Source organism: Marmota flaviventris, chromosome 20, assembly GCF_047511675.1.
Source record: "Marmota flaviventris isolate mMarFla1 chromosome 20, mMarFla1.hap1, whole genome shotgun sequence".
Classification (NCBI taxonomy): domain Eukaryota; kingdom Metazoa; phylum Chordata; class Mammalia; order Rodentia; family Sciuridae; genus Marmota; species Marmota flaviventris.
In genome coordinates this window covers 21,812,425-21,833,375 of record NC_092517.1, presented here as the reverse complement: position 1 = coordinate 21,833,375, position 20,951 = coordinate 21,812,425, and positions in this window count along the sequence as shown.

Sequence of the window (20,951 nt, the reverse complement as noted above, 5' to 3'; positions counted from 1 at the left end):
ATGACTGGGAATAGTACCACCATTTGAATCAGCTATTCCACTCCTCAGTCAAAGGACTTAAAAACAGCATACTACAGAAACACAGCCACAATGTTTTTAGCAGCACAATGCACAATAGTAAACTGTGGAGACAACCTAGATGCCCTTCAATAGATGAATGGATAAAGAAAATGTGGCATTTGTACACAATAGAATATTACTCAGCAATAAAATAAAATAAAATAAAATAAAGGTTTTGCAGGTAAATGGATGCTGATGAAGGAGATAATGCTAAGTGAATTTAGCCAATCTGAAAAAAAAACAAATGCTGAATGTTTTCTCTGATATAAGGGGGATGACTATAGTGGGGTAGGGAGGGGGAGCATGGGAGGAATAGATGAATTCTATTCAGGGCAGTGGGGTGGGAATGGAAAGGAGGGGGTAGGGGATTAGCAAGGATGGTGGAATATGATGGACATCATTATCCAAAGTACATGTATGAAGACATGAATTGGTGTCAGCATCCTTTATATACAGAGATATGAAAAATTGTGCTGTACATGTGTAGTTAAGAATTGTAATGCATTCTGCTGCCATTTATTTTTTAAAAAAATTTTAATTCTCAAAATGAAAAGTTGTCTCTTTGAAAAAAATAAATACATTTGATAAACCCTTATCCATGCTAATGTAGAGAAGTAGAGAAAAACTCCAATTACTAAAATCCGTGATTAAAAAAGAAATATCACCATGAACACTAGAGAAATATAGAAGATAATTAGAAATTATTTAAAAAAAATTGTACTCTAATAAAACAAAATATTGAAGACATCAACACATGTCTAGAGTCATATAATTTACCCAAACTAAGTGAGGATGATACACAAGTTAAAATAAGAATATTATCTGTTTAAGAGATTTTTTTTAATTTTTTTTTAATTTTTTTTTTTTTTTTTAGTTTTTGGTGGACACAACATCTTTATTTTACTTTTATGTGTTGTTGAGGATCTTACCCAGCACCCTGCACATGCCAGGTGAGCATACTACCACTTGAGCCACAACCTCAGCCAAAAACAAATCACTTTCAAGCAATGAAATAGAAGACACCATCAAAAGCTTACCAACCAAAAAAAAAAAAAAAAAAAAAAAAAAAAAAAAAAAAAAAAAAATCCCAGGACTCAATGAATACAACCTTCAAAGAACAACTAACCAATATTCCTCAAATTATTCCATGAAATAAAAAAAAAGGGAACACTTTCAAACTCATTCTATGAGGTCAATATCACCTTGAATCTAAAATTGGACAAAGACACATCAAAAAAAAGAAAACTTCAGACAAATATCTGTAAAAGACAGATGCAAAAATTCTGAATAAAATTCTGGCAAATCAAATACAAAAACATATCAAAAAGATCATGCACCATGATCAAGTAGGATTCATCCCAGGGATATAAGTTTGGTTCAACATACAAAAATCAATAAATGTAATTCATCACATCAGTAGATTTAAACATAAAAATCATATGATCATCTAAATAGATGCAAAAAAGCATTTGACAAAATTAAGCACCCCTTGACATTCAAAACACTAAAAAAACTAGGAATAACAGAAACATATCTCAACATTGTAAAGGCTATCTATCCTAAACCCCAGGTCAACATTATTCTAAATGGAGAAAAACTGAAGGCATTCCATCAAAAATTTGGAACAAGACAGGGATGCCCTCTCGCACCACTTATATTCAACATACTTTTTGAAACACTGGCCAGAAAAATTAGATGAAAGAAATTAAAGGAATAAGTATAGGAAAAGAAGAATTTAAACTAGTACTATTTGCTGATGATATGATTCTGTACCTAGAAGACCCAGAAAACTCCACTAGAAAACTTCTAGAACTAAAATTCAGCAAAGTAGCAGGATATAAAATCAACACCCATAGATCAAAGGCATTTCTTTATATCAGTGACAAATCCTCTGAGAGGCACATGAGGAACACTACCCCACTCACAATATCCTGAAAAAAAAAAGATACTTGTGCATCAACAAGAGATGTGAAGGATCTATACAATGAAAACTATTGAACACTAAAGAGAAATCAAAGACCTTAGAAAATGGAAAGATATAACTTGATCTTGAATAGGCAGAAGAAATATTATCAAAATGACCATACTACCAAAAGCACTCTACAGATTTAATGCAATTCTGATCAAAATCCCTATGGCATTCTTCATAGAAATAGAAAAAGCAATCATGAAATTCTTCTGGAAAAATAAGAGACCCAGAATAGCTAAAGCAATCCTTAGCCGGAAGAGGGAGGCAGGTGGCATAGCTATACCAGCCTTTAAACTATACTACAGAGCCATAGTAACAAAAACAGCATGTACTGACATCAAAACAGGCTGGTTGACCAAAAGTACAGAATAGAGGACACAGAGACAAACCCAAAAACTACAATTATCTTATATTAGACAAAGGTGCTAAAAATATGCACTGGAGAAAAGAGAGCATCTTCAACAAATGGTGCTGGGAAAACTGGAAATACATATGCAGCAAAATAAAACTGAATCCCTCTCTCTCACCATGCAAAAAAGTTAACTCAAAATGGATCAAGTTTCTAGGAATTAAACCAGAGACTCTCCAAATAGAAGAAAAAGTAGGCCTTAATCTCCATCATGTGGGATTATGCCACAACTTCCTTAATAAGACTCCTATAGCACAAGTATTAAAACCAAGAATCAACACATGGGATGGAATCAAACTAAAAGTTTTTTATCAAAAAAAAAAAAGAATAGAGAGCCTACATCCTGGAAGCAAATTTTTACCCCTCACACATCAGATAGAGCACTAATCTCTAGGGTATATAAAGAACTAAAAAATATTAACACCAAAAAAACAATTAACCCAATCAATAAATTGGCCAAGGACCTGAAAAGATACTTCTCAGAAGAGGATATACAATCAATCAAAAAATATATGAAAAATGCTCATCATCTCTAGCAATTAGAGAAATGCAAATCAAAACTAAGATATCATCTCACTCCAGTAGGAATGACAGCTATTATGCATACAAACAAATATAAGTTTTGGTGGGGATATGGGGGGAAAGGTACACTCATACACTGCTGATGGGACTACAAATTGGTGCAGCCAATAATGAAAGCAGTAAGGAGATTCCTTGGAAATCTGGGAAATCTGGGAAAGGAACCACCATTTGACCCAGTTATTTCTTTCCTCTGACTACAGTCAAAGGACTTAAAAACAGCACACTACAGGGACACAGCCACATAAATGTTTATAGCAGCAGAATTCGCAATAGCTAAACTGTGGAGCCAACCTAGATGCCTGTCAGTGGATGAATGGATAAAAAATATGTGGTATATATACACAATTTAATATTACTCAGCACTAAAAGAGAATAAAATCATGGCATTTGCCAGTAAATGAATGGAGTTGGAGAGTATTATGTTAAGTGAAGTTAGCTAATCTCCCCCAAAAAATGTCAAATATTTTCTCTGATATATGGGGATGGCTCACAGTGGAGTAGAGAGGGAGAGCATGGGAGTATTAGATTAACTCTAGATAGGTAAGAGGGGTGGGAGGGAGAGGAAGGGGACAGGGGATTAGCAAGGATGGTGGAATGTGATGGTTATCATTATACAATGACATGATCGACATCATTATTCAAAAGACATATATGAAGACTTGCATTGGGTGTCAACATACCTTATATACAAAGAGAGGTGAAAAATGCGATATATATGTGTATTAAGAATTGTAATGCAGAAAGAAATGAGTACATGTATAATGGCATAAACTGATGTAAACATACTTTATATAGAGAGATATGAAAAATTGTGCTCTATATGTGTGAAAAGGATTGAAATGCATTCCACTGTTATTCTGTGTTTAAAAAATAAAACTATATATATATATATATATATATATATATATATATATATATATATATATATATATATAGATATATATATATAGATATATATAAATCATGACCTAAAAAATCCTATTAAAAAAAAGAAAAAGAAATAATGAGATAGGATGCATGTGGTGCTACACACCTGATATATCCAGTGGTCTGGAGGCTGAGTCAGGGGGATCACAATTATGAAGCTGACCCCAGCAACTGAGTGAAACCCTGCCTAAATTTAAAAAAAAAAAAAAAAATAGGCAGTAGTAATTTTTAAAAATTAAATTAATAATTAAATTAAAAATTTAAATTTTTAAGTAAAAATTTAAAAAGGGCTGAGGATATAGTTCAGTAGGACACCCTGGAAATTCCATCCAGAAATAACCATTTCTGGCAATCAGCCTCATTTTGTTTACCATATTGCATACAGTTTGACAAATACTATGAAACACCATGTCAGTTTTATATCGAAGTCACATAAATGTCACATAAATCATACTTAAAAAGGACACCTGCAGAGTTTGAAAAAATGCAAATACAGATCAGCACATAACAGACTGAATTACACATCCTGGGAATAGATGATAGGACTCCTCTTTATAAAGAGGACAGCTTCCCTCAGTTTCATCTACGATAACACCCCATCAAAATTTCACCATGATTTCCTTTTCATTGAAGATGGGACCAAAGCAAACAGTTTAAAAATTCTCCTACTTATATTGATATGAAATTAGCCAAGAATTCTGAACTATAAGAGCAAAAGAAGGAGCTATCATTACCAGGCACTAATGCATATTATAAAATTATCATATTGCAGAAATTTGAGGACCAAAAAATTTGCACAATGCAGAAATTTCATAGATGACTCTACATGTATGTAAACGTCATTTTTATTATTAAGTGCAATGAAAAGGCCTAGGTAAATGCAACCATCTCCAGCAGAGGATTTTATGTGAATGAACAAGACAACCCAACGTGAAGGGAGGTGTGGGAACTGGAGGCGCAGAGCACTGGTAGGGCTTGGGTGCAGGACGTGCATGGTACTGGATTACACTCCAGCACCTGAAAGAAGCACATATTGAGTAGGATTATGTTTCAAAATTATACCAGAATAGGAGGCTCCTGGATTCTCTCCACACATGGATACACCAAATAAATATTTACTTCTGTTTTGAGTCCCCCTTAAATAAAGTTCTACATGGATTGAGAGACATATGCATTGGACCACTGAGAAAAAATCTACCATTCGAAGGGCAGGCAAAGTTGAGGGACACGTGAGCATTAGTCCTGCCTTGAGCAATGTGCTACATAATTGGGACAGAATACCCCAATCCAGTGTCACCCAGGGTAGAGGAAGACTGATTTGGGTCACAAATGAAGCACATTGGACACTAAATGACTTGTAGCTGGAAACGCAATTTGTCTGGTACTCATAGAAGAGCAAGATGGATAAACACAAGTATCAGGATGAGAGAAAAAGGGGTGCTTTTCTATGGCTGTGGAGGGTCATGAGCTTTATCCATGGGATCAGGGCAGAAGGGGAGTGAGGTCTCAAGGGTCCCAATTAATCCCTACAAGGGATTTGCCAGCATGATATGCAAACTGTGGTTGCTAACAGTTGAGCTCCTCTCTAGCCAGTCCCTAAGGGTAGACAGGACAAATGCAGTCCACCCAGCAGCCCTGCCTGAGCCCTCTCTCCCCCTACCTCAGTAATAACTCCAGGCTTGAACAGTTCTTTCTGGAAGAAGTATGTCCAGGCACTCAGGGTCCCAACATTTTTTCCCATCTCATGGACTCCATCCTAACCCACCAAGCTTTGGGAGCAATGGCAACTGTGCATGTGCAAATCTCCCTGGATCACAAAGGAGGGGGTTCACATTGATGTCTGAGTATTTCCCTGTGCTACAATCCACACCAGGAGTGAAGCAAAAGGGGTCAAAACCCTGTTTCTTTCTAGAACAAGCTCATACTACCTTCCTGCAGTGAGCACAGGCAGCCTGGGTTCTGACCAATTGCATCAGGAATTCAGTCACCATCCAAGTAGGAGAGCTTCTGCAGCCTGATCCCAGCTGTGGGAAAAGCTCCTATCAAACAGGTGAAGGAACCAGTCCTCCAATGACATGGATATGAAGAAAGAGACATGCTCACATGGGCTAGAATATAAGCTTAGTGGAGCCATTTTTAAAATAGTGTGGAGTTCTTTAAAAGCTAACAGAAGAACAACACTGGATGCATTTTCAAAGGAACTTGAACCAGTCTGTTAAATAAATGGCCGCATGCCCATCGCTGTTCCAGGATCCACAGGAGCCAGGACAAGGGAACATCTGAAGTGGCTTCTAGATAAGGAGACTCCTCCCAGCCGCAGGGCCATCACCTACTCCCCTGAGAAACTACTTCCCTAAATACACCTGCTCATAGGTCAACAGGTAGCTGATAATTACCAGACACTCAAGAGAACTCAGATGTGCCAGGTGTGGGATGCTCATGTCAGGCAGAGCCAAAACAGGACCAGGAAAATCTCAGAGAGGGCATGAGACCCCTGGGACATGCAGTCCACAGGGGGGACACTCAGCCCAAAGACATTCTGACAAGGTGTCTGGCCTGGGAGAGAAAGGGAGAATACACATGCACACACACACACATGCATGCACACACACATATTTTTACTGGAAATGGGGACAGGGGACTTGAATTTGAGGAATTCATTGCCACATGTGTACAGGTTCCACCTGGGAGACAGGGTTCTGGATCTGACATTTTGCTTCCCTTACATTTAGAATATTCAGGGGGACCCAGGCATGAGGGCACACACCTGTAATCTCAGCCACTCCAGAGGCTGAGGCACAAGTTCAAGGCCAGATTCAGCCTCTGTCTCAAGATAAATGATAAAAAAAGTATGAGGGATGAAGCGCAGTGGCAAAGGAGCTCTGGGTTCAATCCACTATGCCCCCATGCCCCCCAAAAAGAAAGAAAAGCTTAGGGGGAAGAAAAACCTGAGACCCCTGCAGACCCCGGAGTCATGGTCGGCCAACTCGAGTTCCCCCCACAGCCGGTTCCGCCAGACAGACTCCCTGCCCCGCCTCCCTCCTGAGCCTTCCTGTCCAGGCACCAGGTGCCACTGCACACTCACCATCTCCTGGTGCCCAGCAGCCAAGCCTGTCCTGGGGAGCTTCGGCTCCTGCATGGCAGGGCCAGCCCGGATCCTGGGCACAGAGCAAAGCCTGGAGACCAACTGCAGGAATCTGAGTGGAACCGCGGACCGCGGAGAAATAAATCCCATTCCAAGCGCGGAGGCCCGGCCCCTGCTGCTGGCTACGCTCAGGATTGGACAGCGCTCAACACAGGGGCTTCTGATTGAACAGGGAATCAGTCAGTCTCCGCTCTCCCCAGCCTGAGCCCAGCGAGACTTCTTTTTGAGTGACAGGGGGGTGATATCCGCTCCAGGCAAGGAGGAAACAAGAATGGCAGGATTTGGGTGCAACTTTTTTCTTTTTTTCTTTTCCTTCTGAGGTCTCGGCATTGGGTCAGGGTTAGGGTACCCAGAATTCTAAGTTCTGTTGGGTTTTGATGTTAGGAAATTGAAGTCATTTCTTGACAGTTTCATCACCTGGGCCTCCTTCTATAATAAGACCACCCACCGGCTTCCGGTGCCGACTTGTCCTCAGTTTGTGCAAAATTCTCCAAGCAGAACTGGCCTTTTGCCCGGTAGGAACTGCCCAGTGGTGGAGGCTCTCCACTGGGCCTGGCAGGCGCCCTGGAGAAGGCTCCTACCAGGTTGGCAGCATGAGAGCTGATGTTCCTCCAGCTGAGTTGAATCTATCTGGAGCCCATGTTGAGGCTGGAGGCAGAGTAAGGAGATCATTACAGAAGAGACCTGGAGAACACAGACCTGGGTAAACCCCAGCTGCACCTGGCTCCCTCACTCTCTGGCACACTGAGGGTTGAATTCATAAGACCTCTGAGCCCCTTCCCCAGCCCTATTTTGAATTTTATTTAGAGACACGGTCTCACTGAGTTGCTTAGCACCTTGCTTTAGCTGAGGCTGCCTTTGAATTCGCCATCCTCCTGCCTCAGCCTCCCCAGCCGCTGCAATGACAGGAGTGTGCCACTTTTTTTTTCTTTCTTTCTTTTGGAGAGAAATACCTGTGGTGGCCACAGGATAACAGCCTTGCACAGATCAAGGCCACCCTGGGTGCTCTCCCTGGTTCCCACCAGTCCCCCTGAATCCCAGGCAATGGGATCCTGGGTCCTCCAAAAACCAGAGACACCCTGCCCAGGTGTGCATCCTTAGTATCAGCTGAATATGCTGCACTTATCAAGAAAAAAGAAAAAAAGAGAGACCCTACCTGCTTGTCTTGATGCAAACAAAGACGATGCGTTTCCAAAGAGAGCTCTGCGTCTTGTCCCCCCAATTCAGTGGTGCAAAAAGTCGCATAATACAGAGAAGACTTCTCCTTAAGAGAGGCTCAAGGGTCTCTCTCTTTAATGAAAAACAATTTGCGTTTGATTGGGAGTCCAGGAAAGCCAATTCCAGGTTTTTCTAATTTGGTAAATAACTCCATAGACTCAAATGCACCCTGCCCCTCTCTGCCTTAGTTAACCACGGAGGCCTCGAGATTACCTGCCCCCTGGGACCCCTGCACCTGCAGATGAATGCGGGGTGGGGGGGGTCCTTTCTTCTCCATGCAGCACCCTGTACCTCCACCTTCCCACAGGCTCCAACACCTTTGGCAGCATCCACTGGGGGAGTGGTTTAGAAAATTCTGGAATGTACCCAAAAACATTTCCTCATCCAGCTATGATGTTATCAATTTAGTCCTATGTTCCTTTTCAGTATGTTTTATCTTTTTCTCTTTTATTGGTTCTTGTTAGTTATCTATGACCATAGAATCCATTTTGGTAAAATTATCCAAACATAAAATATACTTTATTCTCCTTAGGACCCCATTCTTGTGGGTGGGCAAGATGGGCAAATTCACTTAGGTATTTTCATATATTTAAATAGGAACATTATGGTCCATTCATGCTACAGTATTTCCTGTTCTTATCTCCCCGCCCTTCCTGTTGATCCCCTTTGTCTAATCTACTGAACTTCTCTTTGTGCCAGCCCCCTTCCTTGTGATGTAGATAACACATATCAGGGTAAACATGTGACCTTTGGTTTTGGGGGATTGTCTTATTTTACTTTAGCATGATAATCTCCAGATCCATTCATTAACTGGCCAATGTTATGAAGTCATCCTTTTTTAAAGCTGAGTAATATCCCACCATGTATACATACCACAATTTCTTTATCTGTTGATAGGCATTTATGCTGTCTCCATAGCTTAGCTATTGGGATTTGTGCTATCATTAACATTGATGTGGCTGTGTCTTTGTAGTATGCTGAATTTAAATCCTCTGATTTATGCTGAGGAATGGGATAACTGAGTAAGATGGTGGTTCCAGTCCTAGTTTCTTGAGGAGTCTCCATCCTGCTTTCCAGAGGGGTTGCACCAATGTGCAGTTTCTCCAACAAGGTGTGAGCATTTCCTGTCCCCCACATCCTCACCAATCTATTGTTACTGTATTCTTATTAAATGTCATTCTGACTGAAGTGAAAGAGAAGCTTAGTGCAGTTTTAATTTGCATTTCCCTAAGTGCTAGATACATTGCCTTTTCAGTATATTTTAACATGTTTTTTTCTAGTTGAAGTTGGACCCAATACCTTTATTCTATACATTTAATTTTCTGTGGTGCTGAGGATGGAACCCAGGGCCTCGCATGTGCTAGTTGAGCATTCTACAGCTGAGCCGCAGCCCCAGCCCCCATTTCACTATTTTTTTTTATGTTTGCTTCTCAGTAACAGCAGCCCAGGTATTTGGGAGACCAGTTTTGCTGCATGTATGAAATGGCAACATTTCTCTTGAAGTAAGACTGATAGGGTCAAGGCACATGCCCAGGATTCCAGGGATGAGCAGCACATGGCTGTCTTGCCCATGATGATAAAATTATGTGGGTGAGAAAAGGGACCGAGCTGGGGACACCTTGGGGCCAGAACCCCTCCTTTCCCCATGAGGGAAATGATTAATTATTATTGCTCTTAGTTTTCTTAAACAAAATGAGAGATTTTCCTAAGCTACCAGTGCCACTAGATATAGTTCCCTGGATGGAGCTCAGATTTGTCTTGAGAGGCAAGGAAAAGTGAATAACCAACCCAGTGGTTCCAGTAACCAACAAGCTAGACCTTGGGCTTCTTGGGGGTAAAACACTGGATTTTACCCAATAATTAACAATCCAACAGCACCTGACACCAAATTAACAGGGGATGGAGAATTGGATCAGTGGATGTGAGGGTCTGTGGGTGGCCAGCTGCAGGAGCTTGCCTCTGGGGTGCATTCCTTGCATCTGAGATGTTTTTCAACACCAATGAGATAAGCATTTTGTCGAGAACTGGCAAAATCCTCTACAATATTCTATCAGGAAAATTCAAAAGCATCTTAATGTTTATCAGAAAATTTAAAAGCATTTATTGTTTATGCTCAGTCAAATGTGCCTCAATCAGAATGCAACCATTTGAAAAGAGCTGTCAACATGAAAAGTATCTGAAATCTGCTGGTTTGTGGACCATGTTTGTGGATCCCTATAAAAAACGAATGAGTTCATAAATCACCAGAATGCAGGAATGCCCACACAAAAAAATTGAAATTAAAAACAAGGGACTGGGGTTGTGACTCAGTAACAGAGCACCTGCCTAGCTCCTGTGAGGCACTGGGTTCAGTCCTCAATAACACATTAAAAAGATACATATAAAATAAAGGTATCCTGTCCAACTAAAAATATTTTAAAAAATAAAGATCAGATTAAAAAAATGCCCTGCAATGCAGCATTATTTTTAGACCAGCTTCCTGTACCCCCAAATACTAGCATGATATGAGCAAGGTTAGAAAAATGGGTGAGAAATCCCAGAACTCTGCTCTGGCCCCATCTCTAGTCCAGCCCCACTTAAATGTCCCTCTCCAAATAGCAACATCTCAAACCACGAATTTGCTGTCTCTCCCTTTAGGGCTTTCTCACGGTTTTTTTTTTTTTTTTTTTCCTTTCTTTCTTCTTGTGGTGCTTGAGATGGAACCAGGGCCCTTGTGCATGCAGGGCAAGCACACTACCGACCTCACTGAATTCCCGGCCCCTCACATTCTTTCCTGAATGTGCATCTGTTTTCTAAATAGGTCTGTTCCTGTGTCTGACAAATGAAGTTCATTTTTGCCATGAAAACCAAGGAAACTACTTTTTCTGAGCTGATGTCCCTCTCTCTCCCTGGAATCCCTTCCCATCACATAACCTCTCATAGCCAGAGTCAGACTTGAGCTTTGGAATTGTGTGGGCTTTTTATTGTTTGGGGTCTGATATCACATATATCACTGGAGGGAGGTAACCAGCAGCTATGCACTTTTTTTTTAATAAGCAAAGGACAAGGTTTGGTAGCACATGTCATTAAGGCCAGGGATTTGGAAGGCTGCTTCAGGAGGATCTCAAGTCTGAGGCCACAGTTGGCCTCATAGCAAGACCCTGCCTCAAAATAAAATATTCAAATTTCTGATACTGGGTGAGTCTTCATGAACAATGAAGGGTCAGAATTCCTGTTTCAACAGTCTCCCTTTAGGATGCTTTGTGTAGGTATGTGACTGTTACCTTCCAACAGGACCTAGAGCGGTTGCTGGTGTCTACCTGTATTAATAAATAGATCAAATGAAGTGAGTAAATAACTAAAGCAATAAAAGATTTGACACTGTAGCTTGTTGCAATCCCAGGGATTTGGAGGGTATGTTGTGTTTCTTAGCTCTGTGTTCTTGCACGAGAGGATTTTAGATAATACATAAAATGTAATCAAAGTAGAGCAAAGCTCATTGGCCCAGACATCACTATCAAGAAGGGGGGAGGAAACAGTGAGGCTCCTCTGACATCTCTAGGCCTCACACCCCTTTGATCCTCAAGTTTATGGGAGATGCTGTGGGTGATTCCAGAGGCCTGCCCATAGACCAATTCCTAGTTCTTAACTGGCAGTAGGATGACATTGTGTTTGTAGGTTCCTCCTCCACATGGTCTTGTCCAGAGACACCAAAGCAAAACCCGAGTGTGTGTGTGTGTGTGTGTGAATTTTACTATAATAAAATTTTATTATGGCAGCTATTATGAAAACAAACAACAACAAGTGTTGGCGAGGATGTGGGGAAAATGGTACACTCATACACTTCTGGTGGGACTGCAAATTGGTGCAGCCAATATGGAAATCAGTATGAAGATTCCTTGGAAATCTGAGAATGGAACCCCCATTTTACACAGCTATACTATGGAGCCAACCCAGATGCCCTTTAGTTGATGAATGGATAAAAGAAATATGCATTATATATACACAATGGAATTTTATTCAGCAATAAAATCATGTGTGTGGGGGAGATTATGGTCTTGTTCTCTTGGTTTCTGACTTTTAGGGAATAGAGTTTTTCTCAGATTCTCACCAGTACCTTTGCCTTTGTCAAAGAGGTATTGCAACTTACTTACGTTTCTTGCTGTCTAACTTTTGTGGTTTTCCAATCTGAGGTATGAGGTAGAAGTGGATTTTAAGTGGATATTTTTAATGTAGGAGTTCACTAATTACTATTAGAAGCAACAGATGAGCTCAGTACAGTAATAAAATTTAATATTATCAGTTATTTATGTGCATAAGAAAATAAGTAGTAAACATAAAATTAAAGACAGTTATAATGACCATAATATCAAAAGCAAAATACTTGGGAATTTTTCAAGAAATGTGAACACTTGAACATTTAACATGGCTTGTTTTTAGAAAATATAACATTATCCCTAAGCCACCTTCTTTTTTGTGGTGACCTTAACTCATAGAAAAAAGATAGGAATTAAAACTTTCCCCTGTGATCCTGAGGACAGGACTTAGGTATGGTCTACCAGTGAGCTCTATAATCATCCCATTTTATTTTTCTTTGAGATATGGTCTTGCCAAGTTAGTGGGGCTAGACTCAAAGTTGTGATTCTCAAGGCTCGGCTTCCAGGGCAACTTGGGTTATATGCATGTGCCATCACAACCCGGGTAGGGATTATTCTTTTTTGTTTTCTTTAGTTGTAGTGGACAGAGTACCTTTATTTCATATATTTATTTTTATGTGGTGCTGAGGATTGAACCCAGTGCCTCACATGTGCTAGGCAGGTGCTCTTACCCTGAGCCCCAGCCCCAGGGATTAAATTCTTGACTTTCATATTACAGGTTGGCTCAGGATAATATCTAGGTTTGCAAACGTGAATAATGACCCCATTTTGTGAGTAAAAGTAGAGGCCACAATGAGAGAAAATGTATATCCTTATCCTTGGAAGAGGGAACATCAAATGTGGATTCACCTGCAACTTAGTATTTGAGGATTGCCCAGATATTAAAAATATAAGCAAAAGAGACATGAGATCAAGGCTCTGAGGAAGGGGGACTAGGTATTTCAAATTGTGAGGCATCAGACTGAGAAATACAATGCTAAGCTAGCTGGGTATGGAGAATAGCGTCCCTCATATTTAACTGTAGGATCATGATCACAGAAGATATGTAAGAAAATAAACCATTTATTGGGTACATTTTTAAAAGATGATCATGGGTAGAATTTGGTCAGAAGTCATCATTATCACACCCTACCCACACGCCCACACACATTACTTCACTTTTACCTTTTCCTCACTTTAGCAGTCAAGACAACATTCACTCCTCAAGGTGCATCCTTGCATGAAGAGAAAGGACTGAGCCATAGTACCCTGGGGATCAAAATGTGCAGATCTTTGCCTAGCTTATGGCAGAAACTAGCAAAGGAATGGCAGAGTTCAGGAACATCTCTGTCTCTTTTCTCTCAAAAACAAATAACTAGAGATTTCAATTATAAATTGATGGATGAAATGAAATTGGGAGTATTGGGCCAAATATTTGGAACACTGAAAATATAAATGTTCAGCAGCCTAATGTCTTATTTCTTTTTTATCTTTGTTTTTGTTTTTAATGCTGTGGATTGAGCCCAGGGGCACTCAACCTCTCAACAACATTCCTGATCTTTTTTTTTTTTTTTTTTTTTTTTTTTTTTTTTTTTTTTTTTTTTTTTTTTTGTAATTTAGTTAGAGACAGGGTTTCACTGAATTGCTTAGTCCTTTCCTAAGTTGTAGAGGCTGGCTTTGTATCAGCCTCCAGAGACACTGGGATTACAGTCATGCACCACCACACCTTGCTAATGTTTATTTCATTATTTGCACAAGAACAGTTTTTCATGTAATATAACCTATTGAATGCTCTCAAAATATTGCACTTTGTGAAAAATTAAAAGAGATAGCTTATTACCTTTATTAAAAAACTTATAGAATATGTTTTTCTTATGCCTTGGCTTCTTTTCACTTGATAAAATCAGGTTAGGACATATTTTTCTAGTTTCTTCATTCTTTTTTTTGGGGGGTTATACTAGGGATAAGTCCCAGTATCACTCAACCACAAAGCCACTGCCCCAGTCATGTTTAATTTATTTAGAAACAGGGTCTCATTGAGTTGTATAGGTCCCTATTAATTTGCTGAGTCTGTCTTTGAACCCGTGAATTTCCTGCCTCAGCCTCCCAAGCCATTGGGATTGCAGATATGTGCCCCCTGCTCCCAGATTCTTCATTCTGTTTTAGTTGTCAATTTCTTTTGTTACATAAATTCAAGTTGAATAACAGTATGTTTAACAATACAGATATAGAGAAAAGCCAGTGATGTAGGTAAGCAATTGAACATATCCACCAGAAAGTATATTATATATTCACCATGGAGTATTACTCAGCCATCAATACAAACTCCTCTAATGGTCAGCAAAATAGATGAAATTGGATGATGTCATGCTAAGTGAAGAAATACACAATAGTGTCACATCTCATGTTAACTAATATAATATCATGTGCAAGTACAATAGTGATTAGTATGGTTGAGGAGTGTGTGGGTTCATCAAGGGCAGAAGAGGGTGTTTGGATATTATGAATACCTGTATATGCATATATATGAACATCACTCTGAATCCCATAAGTATGTTCAATTGCTATGTGATTATAAAGCCCATCATCTCTCATAATTATCAAATTCTGCACTAAGAACACAATCTTGCTGTATTTTGGGATTTCCAGTATATGATGCAATATTATTGATGATGCTCCCTGATAGCAACCTGGCTCTCCCTACACATCCATTCTATTTTCTTCCAGGCTCTGAAAATAGAGTATACAATGTATTTCTGCATCTGGATCATCTCACTTATCCTAAATTCCTCCAGCTTGTTTGTGTTATTGGAGAATATTCTTTTGTTTCTGGGGTTTGGACCCAGGGTTGACTTACCAGCGAGAGAGATCCACCATCATTTTCTTTTTCAGTTTTAAGACAGAATGTTACCAAACTACTAAGGCTGGCCTTCAAATTTTGGCAACACTGCTATATACATCATCCTTATTTTAAAGTTGAGTAATAAGTGAGGTGTGGAGGCACATTTCTTTTGTCATGCTAGGGACTTGATAGGCTGAGGGAGGAGAATCACTATCTTTGATCCAGCCTCGCATCTTGGTGACACCCACTGCACCTTAAAAGACCTTGTCTCAAAATAATTGTAAAAAAAACTGAAAAGTTTATATATGTATGTTGATACATTTGTGTGTAAACACAGTGATAAACCTCTCTTTTTTTATTATCTGTAATATATCATAGGTTCTTCTTCCTGAGTTACTCTTTGGAAATTTAGGTTGTGGATAGTACTGCAGTTAACTTGGGAGGGTAGATATTCCTAAAGATGGATTTTATTTCCTTCAATTGTTGAAGTGGTTAATTCAGCTGTCCATTTGAGTGGATTGAGATACCCAGAGAATTGGTGTTGAAGATCTCTGCAGGTGTCTGTGAGTGTGCTTCCAGAAGGCTGAGTCAGAAAGCATGGAGAATACCTGTAATGAACATATATATTGGTGTTCAATAGGTTTGATTTGGAAAAAAAAGCAAGAGGAGCAATCACTTGCTTATGCTCCAAGCTTCTTGAAGTCCCCTTTGTGGACTTGCACCATTGGGTCTACCGGGGTCTTTTTAAAAAAAAATTTATTTGTTTTAGTTAGTTATCCATGACAGTATAATGCATTTATATACTTTGATATATCATACATAGATGGGATATAATTTCTCATTTGTCTGAGTATACATATTGTAGAATCACATGGGTCATACAGTCACATACATACATAAAGTAATAATGTCTGTTTCATTCTCTTTCTTATCCCCACATCCCCTGCCTTCCCCTCCTTTCACTTTCCTCTACCTAATGTAAGTTAATGCTATTCTTTTTTTTTCTTTTGCATTACAATTCTTAATACACATATATACCACAATTTTTGTATCTTTTTTATGTAATGTATGTTGACACCCAATTCAAGTCTTCGTACATGTATTTTGGATGTATGGCACATTCTACCATCCTTGCTAATCCCCATCCCCCTCCCTTTTCCTCCCACCCCTCTGCCCTATCTAGAATTCATCTATTCCTCCTATGCTCCCCCCTGCATATTCCACTGTAAGTCAGCCCCCTTATGTCAGGGAAATATTCGGCATTTGTTTGTTTTTAGAGGGGGGGACATTGGCTAACTCCACTTACCATTATCTTCTCCATCTCCATCCATTTACATGCAAATGCCACTATTTTATTCTTTCATTGCTGAGTAAAATTCCATTGTGTATATATGCCACATTTTTTATCTATCCATCCACTGAAGGGCATCTATGTTGGCTCCATAGTTTAGCTATTGTGAATTGTGGTGCCACAAACATTGATGTGGCTGCTTCCCTGTAGTATGATGTTTTAAAACCTTTGTGCTTAGACTGAGCTGAGGGATAATGGGTCAAAGGGAGGTTCCATTTACATATTTCCAAGGAATCTCCATACTACTTTCCAAATTGGCTGCACCAATTTGCAGTCCCATCAGCAATGTATGAGTGTACCTTTTCCCCACATCCTCGCCAACACTTATTGTTGTTTGTCTTCATAATAGCTGCCATTCTGACAGGAATAAGATGATATCTTAGATTTGCATTTGTTTTGATTTGCATTTCTCTGATTCCTAGAGATGATGAGCATTTTATCATATATTTATTGATTGTATATCCTCTCCTGAGAAGTATCTGTTCAGGTCCTTAGCCCACTTGTTGATCAGGTTATTTGTTTTTTCATCTACCAGGATCATTTAAGTCCTCTGTAATGGACCAAAGCTGCTTCATTTGTTTCCTCATATTGTGAAGCTTCCAGCTTCTTGGACTGAGCTGTTACCAGTTTCCCAGTGTTGCCATCCTGTAGGCAAATATTTGGTGACTATGACTCCCATGATTATGTGAGTAAATATAATAAGCTCCCTTCTGTATACACATGTATTTTTTATGTATTCTATTTTTTCTGAAGAATCCTAAAAATACAGGCATATTCTCAATATCTGGGTCATTCTGTATCTCTAGTTCTAATTTTTTGAAAAACACCCTTATAGTTTTTTTTTGTTTGTTTGTTTTTTTATGTCTATTCAAATTTACATTCCTGGCAAGGATGTCCAAGTCTTTCCTTTTCTGCATATCCTATGCGGTATGTGTTACCTACCAACATTTTGAGGAATGAGCCCACAAGCATGTGGTTATATCTCATTGTGATATAACCTGAAATCATAAAAATTCCAGAAGAAAATTACAATTGTTTTGAATTGGTTTTGGCAATGGGTTTGGATAGAACATGCTGAGAATGTGCAAGGAGAACATGCTGTGAATGTGAAAGGAAAACAGCTGAGACTATATAAAGGTAAAAATGTTTCTATATAGCCAAGGAATCAACCAATAACATGTAAAAGTCGACTGTGGGTTAAAGAAAATTCTTGCTAGCCCCATGTCTGATAAAAGCTCAACATCCAAAATATATGAAACTTACACAACTCACCAAAATTTAATAAAAACCCTTCATAACCTAATTTAAATATGGTAAAATACTTAGATTCTGCCCTATAAAAGTGTGTAAAGACATATGAAAGTTACTCAAGATCATGTATTAGGCTACATAAAATGATAATTTAGCTTTTTCTGCTTCATTTGTCTCACAATATTATGGGCTCACCCTCCCCATCCTGCACAGGCCATCCTGAGATCAATTCTCAAAATGCCAGGTTCTCATTTTCCCACATTATGCTACCTCAAAATTCCATCTTAATTGCCAAGAAAGTCTGGAGCCTGGAAAACAACAAAATATAGATAAATTACTAGATAATCATCAATTTTGAAAATTACTTCAGAAATCAATAGAATACATTAGCAGACCCAGATGTAAAGAAATATAAAATAGACCTACAAATCAACATTTAACTTTACAACTGCTCAAAAATACTTGCAGTTATGCGGAGTGATATGGGAGCACATGCCACTAGTCTTCACTACCTTGAGGCCACAGCAGGAGGATGATTTAGGCTAAGGAATTTGAGGCCAACCTGGCAAAAACCGAGCTCTAAAAATTGACCCACCAAAAAAAACAAACAGTAATAACATTTTTAAAAGGAGCCTTCATGGGTGATTTCTATGAAACATGTAATAAGGATCAGTAACAATAATTCATGATCACGTCTAAATGTATAAGAAGAAAATTGACTAATTCTTTCTGTAAGGCCAGAAATGCCAGCTAACACAGCATAATAATGGAAATTGCAGACCATCTTTTTATAGATGTTGACCCAGATATTCAAAACCACTAGCAAACTGAGAACAATAACAAAAAGAATGATTGGACTTCATGACCAAGAGGGAAATTATCATATGGGAAGTTTCCAAAAATCATTTTGATAGAGCAAAGCTCTGGCAAATCACTTACCAAATTACTGTAAAACCTATGGTCAATTATGACCAGAGGAAAATTCTTTTTCAATCCACTTAACGACAGCTATGAACTGTTTTCATATTTAAAGGTGTGAACTGAAATGTTTCACATTTTAGTTTTAGAAAAAGAAAAAAAATGTATGCTTTTCTGACTTCTAAATATTGTTTGAGAATATTAAACGGGATTTTCATCAAAAACGGGATTTTCTTTTAGGACCATAATTAGAGTAATTTAAGTTTCCTTATCAACATCAGAAAATATCTCAATCAAGATCATTTTCCAGATGTGTCCAGGAAACTTTAAGGGTTTGGAGCCCAGCTCTCTTGGATTTATGTTATCCATCAGAGAAGACAGTAAAATTAAGAGAGAGATGACATGTCTCACTGGGGAAGCCACAGTTCTGTGTTCTCCAGTTGGAATTTCTTGCCTTTCTACAGACATTAAAATTCAAACCTGAAGAGACAGGATTTAAATACATCCTTTCCATTAAGCCTACAAGTGTTTGTGCTCTGCTCAGCTTATTTAGGTGACTAAGTATCTCTGTGTCCTCAGATCCAGAGTTAGTGTGGGTTCTAAAAAGGACATTTGAGGAGGAAATTCAGTCCACTAGTGAGGTTTCCCAGTAGCTTCAGAGGAGACATTCACTCCAACGGTCCTAATGAGCCCAGAGGACCGTGTTCTGTATGGTGCCATGAGGATGTTGTCTTCTAATGTTGTTTGATTTTTTGAGATCCTGCTAAAATGAGTCAATTTTTCTTATAGGGAATGTCAGTTTTACTTTTTTCATTTTTTAAATTTAATAACTTCATGGGACATAAGTTACATATAGTATGTCATGTAGAGATTTTAAACACTACTAATTTGTATACTCATTACCAGGGAATTAATAAATTTTAATATTTTTATTGATAATCTTGTTTTGGTCATCTTCATAACTCATAGAACAATTATTGTTTGAGTAATTGTACATTTTGAAATCTTTAGAAGGAAATGAGTTTCTATGTTCAAAACCTCATTTTATAGAATGGAATCTCACATGGTTAAGAACTTTCAGTTTGTAAATGTCAAACAAGGGACCATGATCAGAAGGAAGTACATGAAATATTTTGGAAAATCAAATAAATATGCTAGTAATTTCCAATTCATGGTTCCAAATTATAGGCTTGTGAATATAATTCACAAGAATTTGGAAGAATATTTTTTATGTATTAGGCCTTTCTGTTTTAATCACTAAAAAACTTTTTGTAATATCTGATAGTGGAAATGTGTAAATTCAATTTTGTTTAGAGGAGCATTCAGGACAGTTGAAACCGATCCTTCCTTGGTCACTTTCAGATTTTTTTTTTTTAAATTCAATTTTTCATGTCATTAGAATGCACAGATAAATGTGACCCTAAGACACACAGAGCAAGATAAAGCAGGAAAGCTGAAAGCTGAACTTGACTCTTCCATCGCAACATCAGTCAGGGAAAAAGACCCTCCTGCAGTATCGTGTGGGTTACCCAGTAATGAGAGCTTGGGGGTCTGCAGAGAAGTGCATGAGCTCTCTCATGCCCAAGGAGGTCCACAGAACAGGGTAGAGGAGAGTGTGGCAGTGGAGTCTCTAATCAAGACCTCCAGAGACCAAGCAGGAAACAGGCCCAATTTTTATTGTGCAGTTTCCATGTATATGTACTCAGGCAGTGCCTAAGCAAAATATAGACAGCCACCAATGCAATTTCTGCTAACTGTCCTTGCAGTGAACAATCAAGAAGTAGGACTGCAATACATGGCCTTGTGCCCAGAGCTGTCCCAATGGGGTACGCAGTTTACTACTCACATGCCTAGCATGGGGAGTAGCCTGCTACACAGACACCCTTAACCTATGCACTGTATGCAGTACTCCATGCACTTGTCCCCACAGAGAAGCACCTCTGGGGCTTCTTCTTTTCTTGACTTTAAGGAACAATTTCCCTTCTAGTGGCTTTTCTCAGGAAAAAATTAAAATAATAGTAAGATAAATATCATAGATTTAAGTGTGAACCCTGAGCTGTATTTTAAAACCCTGACAATTTACAAAAGCAACCCATGGTTCTCATATCTACTTCTCACAAAGAGCTGCCATTCATTCAGTCAAGTATTGCCCAGGGTTTGCTCA